The sequence below is a fragment of the Callithrix jacchus genome, chromosome 11, assembly GCF_049354715.1.
Source record: "Callithrix jacchus isolate 240 chromosome 11, calJac240_pri, whole genome shotgun sequence".
Taxonomy (NCBI): domain Eukaryota; kingdom Metazoa; phylum Chordata; class Mammalia; order Primates; family Cebidae; genus Callithrix; species Callithrix jacchus.
This window is the reverse complement of record NC_133512.1, coordinates 90,578,673-90,594,320: the sequence shown is the minus strand read 5'-3', so window position 1 is coordinate 90,594,320 and position 15,648 is coordinate 90,578,673. Positions and strand designations below refer to the sequence as shown.

The window sequence follows — 15,648 nt, the reverse complement described above, 5'->3', positions numbered from 1 at the left end:
AAATGGGAAGGCCGCCCCGAAGACCGCGCGCCCTCCGCAATTACTCCGGGGATGAATGGGGAGCACGCCCGGCCTCGGTCCTGGCTGCTACAAGATGAGAACAATTAGCAAACTCCTTTCCACCACCTAATTTCGCGTGGTAACAAAATGGATTTTTCCCCATGAATGCCCGGCCGGCCTATTCATTATCTCTCTTCTATTAGTAATTTTCTGCTCCGTATTCAGCCTCCCAGCTCTTCACTTCCTCCCGTCTCCCAGCGTACACAGTGCCTCTTATGTCAGGCCGGGCCCGTTTTTATCTTGTAATCATAAAGGCCACCAAAGCAATTATCGCCGGTCTTGACTGGAAAAGCTGGTCATTAATTAGCCTCCTTTTGCCTTCGGTGCAGCGGATTAGCTGGTGCTGGGACTGAGTTAATGGAAACGCGGGTTAAATGAGAAAAGACGCCGGATTTTCCTGCCTGGATGCGCCGCGCGCTCGGAGGAGGACCGCGAGGTTCGCGAGCTGCGGGAGGCGGCGGAGCCCGGGAGAGGGAAGGAGGGGTGGAGAGGGTGGAGGGAGCAGGGGAGGCCCGGGGTGCGGGGAGGCACCCGCGAAGGCGGGCGGGGACCGAGGGAACGGCCCGAACCCGGCTTGGCCCGGACCCTGCAGCTGCCGCTGGGTCCCTGCGCGCTCGGTCGCCCTCCGCTTGGAGACCCCGTCCTCCTCCCTCCCTCCCCGTCTCCTCTCCCCTCCCTCTCCCTCGGGCCCACACAGCCTCTTCCAGAAAGAAGTCACTCCAGAGCCCGACGACCCACCCCAGAGGCGGCCGGAGTCCGCCCACCGGGTCCCTGCGCGCCCCCTCCCCGCCCCGCCCCGCCCCCCGCGCGGAGCCCGTTCGCTAAACCCAAAGCGCCTGCCTCGCGCCGCCTCCCACGGCCGGGGTCTCCTCGGCCCCCGCGCGGTCGCTGGATCTCCCGGGTGGGCGGCGGCCCCTCCCTGTGCCCTCCCCGGCGGCGCGAGGGATCGCGGAGCGCGCGGGCCGGCGGGGACCCAGGCGGGGAGCAGCGGCCGCGACCCGGGATCCCCGCGGCGCCAGGACTGAGGCCAGGTCCGAGTTCGCCAGAGCCACACCTGTGCGGGAGGGCGTTTCCCGGGGCTGGCCTTTGGCCCGCGCCCCTAGCCTCCCGCAGGTCCCGCCTTGCCTTGGCGGACAGAACAGGGACAACAAAGGAAGCGGCGCGACGGGCGGAGGGGGCGCCCGCCGTCCTTCCACCCCCATCCCGGCCAAGCCAGCGCTCACCTCGCGCCTCTCCCGCCCCAGCGCGCAGATGACTCGCGGCCCCGCTGCCCACGTGGACGATGGCGCCCGGGAACCGGACTTCTCGAACCTTCCTGCCCCGCGACGCAGACGAGGCCCACACGCGCGCAGTCACCACCCTGGCTCTGAGGGGCCAGCGGTGTGTGGTGGACCCGTCAGTGGCACTCGAGCGACGGCCCACGCGCGCCTCATGGATCCCGGACCCTCTCAGGCTGTGGGTGCAGGTGTGCGGGGGTCCCGAGGCGCAGTGCGGCCGTCGCTCCAGCTCCTCGAGGAAGGGGCACAGGCGCTGGCCGCTGTCCCTCGGGCCGGGTGAGGGCGCTGGACGCGCAGAGGCCGGAGTAGGAGGAGTGGCCTGCTCTCGGCAAGAGGGACCCTGGATCCGCGGAGGCTCTTCCCAGGGAGGCGGGGGTCGAGCCAGCGTCGGGCTTTCAGGCCGGACACCTGCTGTCGCTGGGACCCTCGATGCGCTGGGCCCGCGGGGCACCGGAACGGAGCGTGCTTTCGAGGCCTCTCCGGGCGCGCTGGGATTTACTCAAAGGTCAAAGAAAAATGTCAAGGAGAGCGACTGCTCAGAGAGCTCCTGGCCGGCTCCCGGCTCCCCGCTGGGTCCCAGGCATTCCCGGAGGAGAAGGAGGCCTAGTCACTGACCTCGCCCAGATCCCCCTGCCTGGGCCTGCGCTGGCCCCGCAGAGAAGGTGGCTGCGTTCCCAGGCTGGGAGGGAGCCGCACCATGCCCACCTCCTCCAGCCGTTCCACTGGGAGGCCCCTTCTGCAGCCCCGAAGAGGACGGGGAAGGCCCTGAGGGCGGCAGCTCGGGGCTGTGGGGCCTGGACAGCCGGGGAGTCAGCGCTGGGGCTGAGGGCGAGGATGGGTCTGACTGCGGGGGAGGGGGCCATGTTGGATCAAGGGACCGACTGGGATCGACTAGCCTGAGGTAGAAGTCGCTGGATCCCAGGGCCCGGCTGGGAAACGACCGGCCCGCGGGCACTGCAGAAGAAACTGAAAAAGGGGGTCTTCCCTCCAGGCCCAGGACAGTTTCAAGTGTCCCACCCAGCGCTGAGCTTCAGGTCAGGTCTTAGGAATCCCGGAAGAAACGAAGATTTAAGGAAATTCTATTTTTTTTAAAATGAGGTAGTGGACTGCCCTGCTGGCATAGTGACAGAGTGTCAGTAACTTTACAATGACTTGACTTTCTTCCTTTTTGTGGAGTTACATTAAAAAATCTTAAAACTCCTGCTAGCCATGACCTTTAAAAGAAATGAGTCTGCTACTGGTTTAAAAGGGAGTTTGAGGCACAGTCTTGCCCCAGGTGTGGCTTTGGTGGGCCCCAGCACCTTCTTCCCCAAGGGCACCGGCCCCCCAAGGCTGAACCACGCCCCCTGAAGAGAGCTCAGACTAATTAGAGGCGTCATATCAGTCTTGAGTTGAAATGGAGAGAAAATGATGTTTAAATATTTATGACTTTGACATTTACAGTCAGGCATCTTTTAAAAGCAGAACACCCCCCCTCTGTACAGCGGCAGCTCGATTTACTGAAAGTTTGGAACAGGAGAAGTGAGGAGGAGGAGGATAGAGAAGGAGGCCAGAGACACAGGCTACAGGGGGTATCTGTGCGTCCCCAGGTGGGGGAGAGGCACAGATAGGCACACTTCAGCGCTAAGTTCTCAGATGCAGGAATAGCCTAATTTTAAAAAACGATCATGAGTGATTAAGTCAATTTTTATAGCAGGTTGGATTTATCTCGAGAGTAAGTTGAAGTACAATATTGCAGATTTCTTTCTCTCAACCATCTGCACCTGCAACTCCTCAAATTTAGAATATACAGTATTGAAAAAATTGTGATTCAAAATAACTATATGACCACAGAGACAATCTGTGGAGCTGGCTTAGCAATCAGAATCTGCACACTGGCCTGACCAGTTTAAATTATTTTGATGGTACCCATAAGTGGAGGTGCATGGGGTGTCCATCACATGCCCTTCTGAACCATTGATGGGAAAATGCCTTCAGAACCTTTTTTAGCTGTCCATGTGGTCAGCTAAAAAGAAAAGAAAAGAAAAAAGAACATTCTATACCCAAACTGAATTGTGAGAGCTGATGCAGCCACACAGGCAGCAAAGTTTATGGTAAATATGTGTTGACAGGTTGCCAGATTCCGTCCTTTTCCAAGGTTGGGTGATGTAACCAGTTAACAGGAGCAGCTCATTTTGTGAGTCGCCTATGTGCCATAAAGACCAAGGACACAGGTGCTCAGTGCCAGTTACTTAAACTTCTAACACTGCTGATGCTCTCATTTGTATCATTTCTAAGGAATCAGATTTGAGTCCCAGACTCATCCTATGTTTGTCTGCATTTATGTTACTAAATTATAAATACCTTTTTTCTCTTAAAACTTGGAAGTCTGTTTGAGAGACCATTTCTGAGTGCTGTAACAAGTTTACCTTTGGTTTGCTGGATAAATCCTCTTAGAATTATTTGGAAATTTCATTCTAAATTTACTAAAATGTATTACTAAAATATAATAACTATCATTTTACAGCTGATTAACGTTTGTAGGTTTTCAGGCCATACCAAGTGATCCAACTTAAAAACATGGGGGAGGGGGTGTCTTAAAATATTTTAAAAGTATTTTTTAAAGCTGTTAACTGAACTATTTTTAATTTGGAATTTGCCACAGAATTCTAACAAATGAGAGAAGTCAGGCGGAAATAATCGTGTATTAATTCTCTGCATCACAAAATCCTCTCAGAAGCTATTATCAGAGCAAGAGGCACTGCGGCCTGAATTCAGGGTGGGAGAGCCCTTTGTGCAACGGAAAGCTATTGTTCCTCTGTGCAGATGAAATTGTACTTGCAAATCTGCCATTCAAGTGGCCAAAAAAAAAAACCCCAAAAAGCAAAAGAAAAGAATCTTACAGAAAATTATTCTTAAAGGTAAACTTTAATGAAAATAAGTTGGGATATACTGTTTTAAAATGGGCTATTTGTTGAGTTTTTCCAGGCGTACACTTAAAAGTGAATATAAGAAAAAGGTAATAAATTGTCTATCTGCCATCTTTAAGCACTCCTGAAACATCAGTTTTAAAGAAATACTGTGTTTTAAGACCTCAGAAAAGATTTACGATACTGATGTTCAAAGGGGAAACACCCTTGTGCAAACTAATTTTTAACCAGCAGATTATCTCGGGTGGGAGAGAGGGACCCAGAGCCGAGCAGGGAAGGATGCCTCCGAGAAAGCCGCCCCCAGCCTCTTCCAGACTCCGCTGGCGTTTTCATTACACCCAAACTCAGACTCAGCAGATCGCACCGAAGGCACCGGCTCCTGACCCCTATTTTAGGTCCGCTCGCCCGGCTCCGAGGAGTGCCGAACGCACGCGCGCCTTCCACACCAGGGGCTTTCCGGGACGGCGCGCGGCCTCCCCACCCCGCAAGAACCAGACCACCTTCAGGACTGGGGGTTTTGCTTCGCCTCCTTTTCCCGGACTGAGAAGTCCCAAACCCAAGACCCGCCTAGTGTCGTCTGTCAGGACCCCGCTGTAGCCCGACTTCGAGCCCGGGGCCAGGGAGGGAGGGTCAGTGTCCGGCCCCCTCCGCGGCCTCAGCTCTCTCCCCCGCTTCCCCGTCCCTTCCCCCTCCCGGTTCACAGCATCCCCACTGGGGTCGTAAAGATCTGGCCCGAGCTCCGACACAAAGGCCGAGGGTTCCCAGGAGCTGCGGGTATTCGGAGCCGGGAGAGGGTCTCGTCAGCCTTCCCAGAGCGGAGGATGCTCCGGCCCAGCGTCCGGGCCACAGAGCGCGCCGGCCGCGAGAGAGGACCAAGGTTCCCACGCACGCTCGCGTTCACCCGGGAATCCCGGCGCCCGCAGCCCCCGGGCCGCACAGCTCTGCCCGCGCGGCCACCGCCACCGCCGTTTTCTCGGGAGCGCAGCGGGGTGTGCTTGGGAGGGGGCGGGAGGGCACGGGCACTTCCCTCCGTGTCGGTGAAAGGAAGAGCTTCAGCTCCCTCCTCCGCACAAACCTTCACTTCCTCTCCCGTTCATTCGAGTCCTTAAATCTGGGATCGGAGACACAAGGACCGCCTCGCTTAGCGGAGACCCAGCACCCGGGACTCCAGGCGGGAGGCTCCACAGTGCTGGCAGGACGCGCAGCTCGGAGGCTGGACCACGCCGGGGGCCAGGGGCCGCTGTCCGAGGACAGAACGGAGGTCGGCGACTTGAACCCGGCACAGAAAGACGCCCGGGGCAGGAGGCCGCGGGCAGGGCAGGGGCTGCAGAGCCACCGGGAGAGTGTCCGCTGCGTTGTCGTTGAGGCTGCGGCGGGGCCCCTCTCCCAGCCGTCCAGCCTGGAGCGCCCAGCTCAGCGCACTGAGGACCAGAAAGGGCGGGAGACTCTCTCCGGCCCTAAAAGGCAATTCTGCAGAGATTTTAACTCTAACTTTTGGGTCCGCCCGAATCCCTGTAGCGAAGCTTCTCTAAAACCACGGAGCAGGCCAGTGTTCAGAACTGCACAGGTAGTTATACAGGAAGGAAATGAAGTCCCTCGTTCCAACAGCTTCGAGTCGAGTCACAAGTTTCTCTCTGGCGAGCACGCGGCCGCCTCACCTGGGGTGGGGGAGGCGCTGGGAGAGCGCAGCTCTCTTTGGGGGAGGAGAGATGGTCACTCCGAGGCGTTCCCACTGGCCTCTGGAATGCCTCTCTCTGCAGGCCCCCTCAGCGCCCCGCAACTCGCAGTCCTTAGGGATACCCCCAAGGCTCGAAGGCGCGCTCCCGGACCGTTGTGAGGAGGGCGAAGAGCGCCCCAAAATGGGCTGGGAGGAAAATGCGCCCACACTGGCGCCTCTCCACTCTGGCTGCTTGCTCCTTCCCTGCTCCTTTCCCACACACTACCCATCTCTTTGCCCGCACCCCCACCCCCACCCCTGCACCCCGCAATGGTCGGAACTGCCAAGAGGGAAGAGCAACGGGAAAGGCCGAGTGAGAGCGCTGGGGAGAAGTCCAGGAGGTCCCAGACTCCTCGGGGCAGTCTCCGCGGAGCCCTGGGCCAGGACAGCTGCCGGCCCTCCCAATCTGTGCGCTCAGAAAGAGCTGCCCTCTGCTCGCTCCTCCTCACATGCCTACCTAAGACCCACTTGGGGATGACCTCAGGCTTAGCTTTCCCGGGCCGGCCCAAGCCTCTGACAAGAGTCCTGCGGCAAGGAAGTTGCTCCCTGGACTGAGCTCTCGGATGCCCTGGTCACCCATCCGAGCCCCCACGCGCGCCCTCCAGCCTTCAAAAGCTCCCTTCTTCGCCCCACCACCTACGCGCCTGGTGATGCCCTCGTGGGCCCCTCCTGCTCCCTCCGTCCCCATCCCGGCCCCTCTCTCCTCTTCCAGGGCCCACCCAACCGCACCACCAGTGCCCGCGCCCCGCCCGGCACCCCTGGTTACCTGCAGCTGGGCCGGCGCCCAGCGCCCGCGCGGGAGGAGGTGGGGGCGTGCGCCGGGCCGAGCGGCCTCGGGGCGCAGCAGCTGCGGGCAGCAGCAGCGCCATTATCACAGCCAGTTGCTTCTCTGCGCTGGAGCCACAGACTAGCAGGGTCATCCGCTCCTGACCACAAACTTCTAGGGCGGCCAGTGGAGACAAAGGTGCCGCGCGTCGCTGCTCCAGCGGCAGCGGCTGCGCGGCAGCACCGGCTCGGAGCCCGCAGGCGCCGGGCTCTGCACGGCCGCTCGGCCCAGCTCCGCGTGCTCCGCCCCGGCCCGGCCCTCAGGCTAGGCACGCTGGGCCAGGGCGCGGCGCGGGCGGGCTCAGGGCGGGCTCCGGACGGTCCCCGCAGGGCCGCCGGCCGCGCGCACAGCTCCAACCAGCGCGGCCGCCGCGCCCCGCCTTATATCCGGCCCGGCGCGCACCCGGCCGGCGGCGGCGCGGCTCGCGGCCCAGCCACCGGTTGCTATAGCGATGTTTCCCCCCCCACATGTTGCTGACAGCAATTGGCTAAGGGGCCGGGGTTCTCCAAACACCCTCTCCCGCCCGAGACTATGAATGGACATCAGCTTTGTCAGTCATTGGTACAACGCCGAAGCCAGGGCCTTCGCCTTTTCTTTTCAGTCTTTCTCCCTTTTCATCGTTCGTACCCGGCAAGTTCAGGGTAGCGCTGCGATGAGAGGGGCCTCCGCCAGAAAAGTCAACGCGCGCAGCTCTGCTGTGACCTTTGTCGTGGGAGGGGCGGGTGGGGCGCGTCGCCACTCTTGGCAAGAGAAAAATTCACCGCACAACGTTCTTTCCAGTTACTTTTTCCAATTTTGCCGTTCAGGCCTTTTTGCTCCCTTTCCAAATTGAAGCAGGCCACTTACGCAGGGCAAGTAGACGACAGCCCCTCTCCTCACTTTACGAGGGCCCTCCCGAATTTTTAGGTCCGGGATGCGCGTAGAAAGTGTCTTGCCAGACGCGGAAACTGATGAGACTTCGTCACCTTTTGGTCCAGGCGATGCCGGCCGCCCTCCCAAAACGCCGGAGGGAGATGGCGGTGGACACCGAGGCTTGGGAGCCGCCTCCTTGCCCTTCCCCCCTTCCCAGGTCAATGGCCTGGCCTAGACCACCGCTCTGCGGGAGGAAGGAATGGAGCAGAATCACAGGCTAAGCTCCCAGTCGCTCGAGCCTCCCCGTCTACCCCCGGCCCCTGGCGCAGGCTGGGGTGCCAGTCAGGCCCGCAGCGCGCGAGCCAAGCTAGGGTCTCGGGTAGACCAGGACCCGCGGACCGCGGACTCCGGCGCGCGCTCCACCCCCCACCCTCCACGCTCTCCCTCCCCAAGCCCTGGCCCCTCGGCCACAGCTACAGGTTGGGCACCCTGGTGCGCGGCGCCCCCGCGGAGCTGGGGAGAGCCGGAGAGCTGAAACCCAACATCTGTGTGTACAATGCGCTCTCCGAGGCCCACAGCTGCAGGAACAAGGAGAAGAAAGGAAGGGGGGGCGCAGATCTTGTCACACGCAGATGACAGTCTGCGGAGGGCTCTTTAGTTTCTCCTTTTCTGGAAACCCCAGCGCCCCCCTCCTAGGCCCCCCTCTCCCACCGCCTGCCCATTGTTCCCTGCGCCCGGGACAGCTGGAGACGGCGGCCCGCGCCACCCGACGCCCCTCCCGCCGCACACCCGGCGGCCCGCGGCGCCCGCTCCCTGCCCCTCCGGGGCCAACCCCTCCACACCCCCACCTCCCCAGGCCAGGCCCAGGCGGCGCTTCCACCGTCTCCCCTCCCCTCCCTTGCACTCTAGCGCTGCCCCCAGACCTGCCCCGCGCAGAGGGCCTCGCCGGGCGCTTTTCTCTTACAAGCCAAGTTCTGTAAAACCTGGGGGGGGGGGGGGCAGGGCTCAGAGGCGGGGTCGTCCACTGCAGGCCCCTGCCTAAAAGTGGCCAAAGAACCCCGTTTCCTCCGACCGCAGGCCAAGGCCGAGTTCCCCATTTATTTTTGTATTTATAGGGCAAGGAAAGAGCGCTTCATAAAGCCCCAGGGCAAGGAGGTGGCCTCGCATTCCCGCGGGCCTGAGCCGGTTGCAGGAGGTCCGGTGCGGCTCGGCGCCGGCGCGAGAGGCGGGAAACTGCGGCTGCCCATCTGTGGGCACTGGGGTCCTCGCCCGTTAGTGTCGCCCTCCAGTAGGTGGAGAGGGGGTAAATCACCGTGGCCCTCTCGGGTCCCCATGCTCAGGGCAAGGCCTGAAGAAACCCCTGTACACGGGCTCGGGGGTGGCACGGCGGCCCTCATGTGCGCTGCTGGACTGGACGTCCCCAGCGCGGCGGGCAGGTCAGAGAGAAGCTGTACCCCGGTTCCCCCAGGGCTCACGCCCCGCGCTCGGCCTCAGGCTGCCCTTGCAGGGACCTTCTCAGGCAGAGTCGAGGGGCAGCGGTTCCCGCCCCTCCCTGCCATCCTCCTCCGGTGCCTCGGCGTCCCAGCCAGCCTCCAGGGCGACCTCCGGCCCGGCCCTGGGCAGAGAAAGAGGGCAGGGGAGGTGGCGCTAGTGGGGCGGGGGCCTTGGGATCCCGGGCGGGAAGAAGGGGAAGACCGCGGAGAAGAGGGACTGTAGGGAGGGAGGCCCGCAGGAGGGGACCTGCTGCCCTCAGCCTAGCTGGTAACCGGCCTCTCCATAGCAACGGCCCGCGCGCGCGCGTCTGTGTGTGCGCGTGTCTGGTGTCTGTGTGCCTGTGGTCGGGGGTGTTCCTGGGACTCCCCGCGGGAACTGGGAGGGATCGCAGAGCCCTGGGGCTGCGGCAAAGGAGTCCCCTCCCGGACTGGGGGCCCGGCCTCCGAGGTGCCCCGAGCGCCCTGGGGTCTTGCTGCGCCGCGCTGGGAACCGGGTAGGCGGAGGGTGGGGGGGGGCGCCCGACACACCTGAGGTCTGGGCGGGGAAGCCGCGGAGGACCCGCGCGTCGCCTCCAGGCCGGCTCCTGGCAGAGGCCAGAGGGGCCCCAGCGCACCCTCCCAGCCCGCCGTGACCTCGCGCCACCTTCCCCGCCGCCTTCCTCGCCCCCAATCGCGGGAGCCTCCTCCGGTCCGGGGACTCTGGCAGGCGGCGGGGGTGGCCGGGAGTGGCCGGGGGTGTCCGGGTGCCGCTGGCGTCTCGCCCGGCCAGGCCATGTCCAGCCCTTCCGTCTCCACCATGGCGCGGACCCCACACGGCCACCGTGGGCCTCGGACACGGCAAAGGGGGCGCGGGCCCTGACGTCTGGGGGTCCTGGGGCGGCCAGAGGCCCGGCGACCCCAGAGCAAGGGGGCTCCCCGCCCGGGGCAAGTGCGAGGCGTCAGGCCCTAGAGCGGGTTTTGCTTTCTTTACACACATGACCTGACGGTGAACACGAAAATAAATAACGCGATTCTCCTGAGTCACTTCTTCCGCCGTCCCAGGGTTTCGCCTCCAACCCCAAATCACCCCTTTCCTGGTTTAATCTAAATCTAATGACCTGTCTTTCCAGTGCTTTGAGGAAGGTTGGGTGAGGACGTGGCACTCATTCAGCTCAATGTTGGTCACTTTAAAGACCGTTAGAGGCCCGGAAACGCTCCCTGCGTATTCACAGGCGGACAGCGCCCTTCCTTGCCCAGGCCTTGCTGCACCTGCCACAGTATGTTCTGGGTGGCAGATGGTGATTGACGTCTGAGAGGCCCCAACTCCTCCCCTTCCTCCCGCCACCCCTCCACCAAGGTGGGCTGCAGAACTGGACCCCCCAAGCTGAAGGGGGACCCACACTCTAAGCTCTAGCGTCTGGGGGATTCATTAGAAAAACATGTTTGTGTTTGAGGTGCAGATTCTTTTAGTCTCCTGCTTCGGAAACTGGTAAGTCACTGGCCGGATTTCCATTCTATTTTTATTTTAAAGTCCTTTTTACTTCCAGGGCAGGAAAATGTATCTTCTAATTCCTGAAAATACTTTAGAAAAGTGTCTCGGCAATAATGTGAGACTAGATTCAGCTAATTTGAACAATGAATAATGATGCGAGGATTGTTTTCTTTTTTCTTTTTCTTTTGGTCATGAGAGCTTAGACTTCATTTAATAATAAATTTCAATTTACATGATTTCAATAACGTTTTCGAGAAAACTTTTAAACATGACACAAAATATTTTTGAGGGACGTTGATTGAAATAGTTTATATATGACAAATGAGCATATTATTCATACAGAACTCAGGGTTCTGTACAACATATGTAAAATTCTCCAAGACCCACAAAATAGCTACACAATATAAATAGTTTAAAAATGATTTGTTGATCCTGCCAATACTTCGTTGAAAGTGCATTTCACATTTGTTATGTGTAAAACCTAATGTTCTGTGATAAGAATCTCATTTTCAGTTTAAGGAACACCAAATTGTTATAGATCACACATTCAAGTGATTAGAATAAGTATCCAGTGCACTAAATTATCAAAGAAAATGTGTTTTTAAACAAAACAGAGAAAGACAGTTATGGGAAACATGATTATTATAAAGCAAAACATATTTTGGGAATTTAAAATAAAATACTATGTAAGGCGGAAAATGATTAAAAAAACACCTGTGACTCTTGATTTCAAAAAGTTTAAATAAATTTTGTTTTTTAAACTAAAACAGTAATTTATGATATTATAGTACACAAATAGTATTTAAAATACTTTTGATTTCTAAATCCATTTAAAAATATTTAAAATTATTATAGAAAAATAAAAATCCTTAAAAATGTGGTAGGTACATGTATAAATTCTTTTTTCATGCAGATATTTAAAGAAAGTGTTTTAAAATATCAATGACTGAATTGTGAAGACAAGACGTTTTGAGAGGTCAGCCTCCTGGTACAGCAGGTCACTGGCATGGAGGTGATTTGAAAACGAAGACACTCGCCCAGACAGACGTGGATGACTCTACGCTGAGACGTATTAGTCGCCAGTGGTTAGTTTTTCAAGGACAATTTGGAAAAGCATGAGACCCTAGTGAGACATTCTTATTCGTCATGAAAGAAGGAAAGTCCATTGCAACAATGGGGAAGGAGAATGCTGCATCTTAGTAGAGCCCTCACCATCTGCCCAGGCACATGGGAAGCAGGGTTTACCCCACAGGACACGTTCATGGACTGGGAAGATTGTTTAAGACAAGACTTGGCTACATTGCTTATGTTAGCAGATGTAAGATATATATCTATAAAATCAATGCCCTTATTTTCAAACTGAGAAATACTAAACTTATTTTTTCAAATGATTTCACTTTGTTTCAAGAAAAATATGAATTCCTTACTCAAAGCAGAACAATGCAAGTCGATTTTTGCTTTGAAAAATAAATCACTAGCACAACTCAGGTTTTCTTATTTGTTCTCATGCTGGCTCATATTCTGATCAGTCTGAAGCTTTTGAAATCCAAACAGGAACTCCATGATGAGATCAAGCTCATCTCCCACCGATGGCTTGACATGATGACATGAAACCGTGTCCTTAAAAGCCAGAAATGTGTTTCAGCAAACATTTCTGCTTAAAGGATTGGCTGACGAATACGTAGGAATGTTTAGACTTTTTTCTTCTCCAAACTTCAAAGTTATCATTCAAGGAACATGAAAAGGCTCAAGGCTTCATTACTGCCATTATTAGCTTTGTCCATTAAAATTAGCATTCTGAAAAAAGGCTGTTCATAAGTACAGGTATTTACAAACAGTGCAGTCTCCCTAGAGGTCAATCTGGTTTTCAATTTCTAGATTCTAGTCTAGAAGAACTGTTACTTTTAATTAACCTCTTAGTAAAGATCTAACCTTTTATTATTTACGGAACAATTCCATACGGCATGGATTTAATAGTTGATGTTCACTGCAGTTTCTATATTGTATGTTCATGACTAGATTTGATTCTTTACAAAACTGAGCTAAAACTCCTTAGATTGAATGTTTTTAAGAAAGACTCGTTACCACATGAGCAGGAATCTAACTTTTTTGAAAATGGCTAAACGATGCTGTTATGTTCAGAAGAGGGGAAGGAAAACGCTGCTGTGAGGAACATCCAGGTCATCTCCACTTTTTGTTTACAATCCCTTTCACGTATGTTGCCAGTTACAGACTGCATATCCATTACAATATGTGTAAGCTTTTCCTTGGGTTGTTTTGGAAGTAAAAGTAGAACAAGAATTCAGGTAATTCAGGCAAATGTTTGTTTCACAGTTACATAACCTTGCTCTGTACTATTTACACATTATATAAGAAAAGTGCCCATCTATATTTTCATATATGAAAGGAGGCTCCAGTGAGACGAAAGAACAGCAGCAGCCTGACAGAGCTCACCTTTGTACCTGGATTTTACTGAAGAGGAGTCACTACCAAGTGATACTTTCTGATTTCATATTGCAAATATGCCTGTACGTCTTTAAATCCAATGTGAGCAAAAATCCAGGAAGCAGCCAGCTGCTTTTCTTCTCTTTTTTCTTTTTATTGAGATGGAGTCTCGCTCTGCTGCACAGGCTGGAGGGCAGTGGTGTGATCTTGGCTCACTGCAACCTCTGCTGCCCAGATTCAAGTGATTCTCCTGCTTCAGCCACCCAAGTAGCTGAGATTACAGGCGCGCGCCACAACACCTGGCTAATTTCTTGTCTTTTTAGTAGAGACGGGGTTTCCCCATGTTGGCCAGGCTGTTTTTGAACTCCTAACCTCAGGTGATCTGCCCGCCTTGGCCTCCCAGAGTACTGGAATTATAGGCGGGAGCCACTGCGCCCAGCCCAGTTGCTTTTCATTCTGACACAACATAGAGCAGATTCAGGGTGAGCTGTTGCTGAGACAGAGCATTGGTGGTGCAGGATTCCACATGATTCACCCTCAGCTGCCACGTGGCCAACTGCACGGAGCCATCACGTGTCCTCCGTCGGTGCCTCAGGATGCACGCTGGCATTCTAGCAAGCCTGGCACAACATTAGCATATAATCTGCAACAGGGCACTGCCATGCACTGAAACCAGTTTTAAAACGCCACGAATCTGCCACGTGTAACCAGGTCTCTCCTCACATGTTTCCATTCACAGGCTTGAGGAAGTGACATATCTACTTCAACTGTGCTCAGTCATTTCTGTAATTCCCATTTCGAATTGTTTCCAGAGATACGCTCAAACAAAGCCAGAAATCTAGTCTTAGGTTTTCTAGCCTTTTTTCACTTGTGATTCCACACACCTCAACCTGGTCACTCCTCCAGTTGAACTGTCCTTATCTCTGAATGGCTTTAGAGTATTAAGAAAGAAACAAATCTGAAAGATCGCATCCACCATCAAGAATGCATTTTAAAAGGCTGTTTCAAAAGAGTAGTGCCCCGAACACTGAGAGCCCTCATGCCCAGTGGGAAGAGAGGTGGTGCCTCCGGGACACTCTGGGGAAACCAGGCTCACCTGTCCGAGTGCCTTCGGAACAGAGCCAGTTACTTTCCCTCCACTGGGTTTGCAGTTTCCATGACGACAGCCTCTCTGTCCTCAATGCCCATTTTTGGGGTGAGGCTTGAGGCTTGTCTTTTGTCCTCCCACAATCAGATCCCGTTACTTTTTGCCAGTCATCCCTTGTCTGACCTCATTCCCCATCCCCCTATGCTGATGGCAGTCAGCCTCCAGGAGTCCCGGGGCCCGGTCCCTTCCATCCACCCCCCTCAGCCTCCATCACCCCTACCTCGTCCACTGGACTGGCTTCCTTTCCCTCCCTAGGAATTCCACCAACCCGTCTTCAGATCCATCAAAGCCTGGCTCCCTTTCATCTGATCAACCAAGCACACACAGCAGCACCTCCAGACCTCCTCCCTGTGTCCCTTCCCCACACCAGGAGCCCCTGGTCAGCGGCCATGAGGGCACCCTCACCCACCCCTGCGCATCCTGTCCCCGTCAAGGAGCTCTGGCTGGTTCAGCTGTGGGCTCAGCGTCTTCCATTTGTTTGCAACCGAATGCTGAGTTCCTCACCTTCAGAACACGTCAGTGCTGGGAATGCTCATCATTTCACACATGTGTACACGCACCATCTCTCATACGCACATGCATTCACACACGTGGAGAAAGGCGAGCACTTTCTAGTCAGCGTGGCGGCAGCAGCACTGTCCCGTCAAGCTTCTTCTCCATATTTTATTTCCTTCCACTCCCAGAGAAGCCCTGGGATCCGGGCATCATTTTTCCCAGTTTTGCAGATGAGAAAACCGAAGTGTTGAGAAGTCGATGAAGAATCCCAAGGCGGTCAGTGCCAGGGTCTCAATGAACACAGAAGCTCCTGTGCACACCCAGGCCAAGTGCATTCTTCACAGGGGAGAACTCCGTGCTTAGCTACGACCCAGGCAGGCTTGGAGCTGCTCCTGTCTGCAGCCTGAGCTCGTGGGTCTCGGCCAGAGCCTCCAAGCCTCCCCACAAAACAGTATTAATAACAGCTATTATTCAAATACTAATTCAATAATACTATCAGTCCTGGAAAAAGATAATGGCCACTCTTCTCTATTTTCCATAGAACGTGGTCACAGGCATCGTGAGGGCGTGGCCATCTTTGCGGTTCTGCCAGGCACCAGCGAAGAAGCCAGGGACGTCTGCCACAGCAGCTCCAAACGCACCTTCCAGGGCACCTCCTCTCCTCCCTCAGCGCTGCCCCCAGGCCCTTCCTATGCAAACTGCTGTGGCCACAGCCATGCAGACTTTATCCTACACTCTGACCCACTCACAGAAGCACCGTGGCTCTAGGTCTGAAGGCTTCTCACTCTGACTGGCATGGGCCACGTATTTATAAGAAAGCACGGGCAGTGAGCATGACTGGTGAGCATGGATGTCTCCTCTCAGAGAAGCAAGCTGAGGGGTGCGCCTCTCCCAGCCCGTGGGGAGCACAGGGCTGGGTGCCCACACCTACTGGATGGCTCAGTCCCCTCCATGCA

At 55.8% G+C, this 15,648-nt stretch overlaps 1 protein-coding gene across 16 annotated transcripts in view; it reads right to left on the bottom strand.

Annotated features, from left to right (window-relative positions):
* PTPRN2 (protein tyrosine phosphatase receptor type N2) overlaps positions 1 to 15,648 on the bottom strand; it is a 1,018,236-nt gene that overhangs the window by 153,260 nt on the left and 849,328 nt on the right. The window lies entirely within an intron of this gene.